Below are 2,126 nucleotides of genomic sequence, written 5' to 3'. Positions count from 1 at the left end.
GAGCTCACTGCATGCCTGTGTGATGGCCTGCTACAATTTCTCATGACGCGCAACTATCTCATCTCGATCTTCCAATGCATTAGTTTTGTTGTCGAGCATCTATCGGTTGTGTGTCTTTGCTTCTTGGATCACTGACAATGTGCATTGCTCGCGCACTTGAAGCTCCTCAGCCATGCTTGAGTATAGCGCATGCATTGTGACCAGGGGAAGTGCTGCAAGGTTGAGAGTCACATTCTTGGGCATTCTCTCCCTGTCTGCTTGATTATCAAAATGCAGTGCCCCACCCGATAAGGGCACTGCTCAACATTGTCTATGCACTTGCTAAAGTGGAAGGCATCACACTTGCCTGATTACCGCTCGCCTGAAGCACGCTCGCTTGAACTTGGCTTGCCTGAACCTGTAAATATTTAAGTCCTTGTTAGACCTTTGTCAGTATAGCTCTGTATTGGTCCTCAATATTCCCCCAGATTCCTTCCATTGCAACACGGATGGAACCCCCGATCTGGTTGAAGTCCCCTTCTATAAGGACTCATGGTTCAACACCGGCGGACTTGTCTAACTTCTGCCTCTTCCTAGGGCCTCCCATAGTTTGCTTCTTTCTGTGCTTGACAATGAAGGCGATGTCTATCTCCTCAGGCGCATCATCCTCTTCTGGATCATCGTCTATTGTCACTAGTGTTTCTTAACCTCCTTTGTGCTCTGCCTCCCATGCAATGTTCTTTTCCAAATTTATAGTGACTTTGTGCGATGTTTTCTTCGGGCCTTTCTTAGTGGATGGTTTTCCATAATGCGCACCTGCAGTAGTTGGCGGTGTTTTGCTCAGGCCTTCCTTCTCTCCTTCCATGGTAAGTAGGGTCAACCAATCACTTGACCAGTCCTTAATAACAAACATGATATCTTCTTCTCAAAAGAGGTATGGTCGCTAGATCCATTTCTGCTCCAAGTCCTTCTTTGCACACATCTAAACCTAGTAGAAATCAGCTTTGAAATTTTCCACATCGTGATACTAATTGAATAGTGCTGGTGAGAATCATGGCCTCCAGTTAATAACCATGTGCAGGTTCAGTTCAAACACGACCCAGAACAATTTGTTATCAATCGCCTTGGCTGGTTCCTTTGTTGCCCACAGTGAAGCATATTGCGCAACTTCGTAGGTGTCCAGGTCCACTATTGGGAACTACGACTCATCAGGGTCCCCCATGCAATTATTGTGATCAACAACAACAACCACGCATAGTGGAACTATTTTCCTTCCTCTTTCACTTCGCGACAATCATCCAAGAACTCCTGACACAGGTATCCGACCCAGTTAAACTGGACCCCCTTGCTGCATTGCGCATCCAAGGACATTATAGGTGTTGACACTTCATCGGCAAGTAAAATCCAATGATTTCTGTTATTCATAATTAAATTGAGTTAAATTATTTTTAATGAATTTGTATTGTGAAAAGATATCTTTATTTTTTATTTTGTGTAAATGCTACATGTATTTGTTTAACCTATCAAGATCAACAGTAGTAGAGGTCTTTAGGATCAAAGATACTTGCAGAGCCAGAAACACTACCCCATCTGGGTTTCCATATCATACACTTCAGTCAATGTAAATGTGATCTCCAACTTAAGTTAATTTGGCATCGTCAAGCAATGCAATGAAACTAAGGAAATCCAAAACTCTGCTAAAGTTTCCATGTCATTTGTCTGGATACAAACAACACATGAAAACATGAAAGGACTTTTCTCTTTTGCTTCTTAACATTTTGATATGGCATACTCTCAGGCTAGGCACATAGGAATGAGACTTCAAATCAACAAAAAAGGGAGAGGAAGGAATCCCAAAGAAAAAACCTAGTTTTGTCATCTCGATCTTGGAGCTCCTCAAATGTGAGAGTTCTAGACAATCTAGAATTAATTTTCCAATAGATCTAGATCTACTAGAAATAAACACAATGCAAATCAGGCCAACACACAGGCTAGTCACTTCCTCCTCATCAGAGGTTTTCACACTAGGACTTTACTTCCTCCTCATCAGAGCTTTTCACACCTCATGGAGTTGCCTCTTGACTACTTTACCTTTCAATATAGTGTCACTATATCCTGTTATTCATCCACTGACGATGATGTTGTGA

This window comes from Pinus tabuliformis, chromosome 8, assembly GCF_031772625.1.
Source record: "Pinus tabuliformis cultivar Carrire ecotype Pingquan chromosome 8, CPIR1, whole genome shotgun sequence".
NCBI classification, from domain to species: Eukaryota; Viridiplantae; Streptophyta; class Pinopsida; order Pinales; family Pinaceae; genus Pinus; species Pinus tabuliformis.
This window is presented reverse-complemented; position numbering follows the sequence as displayed.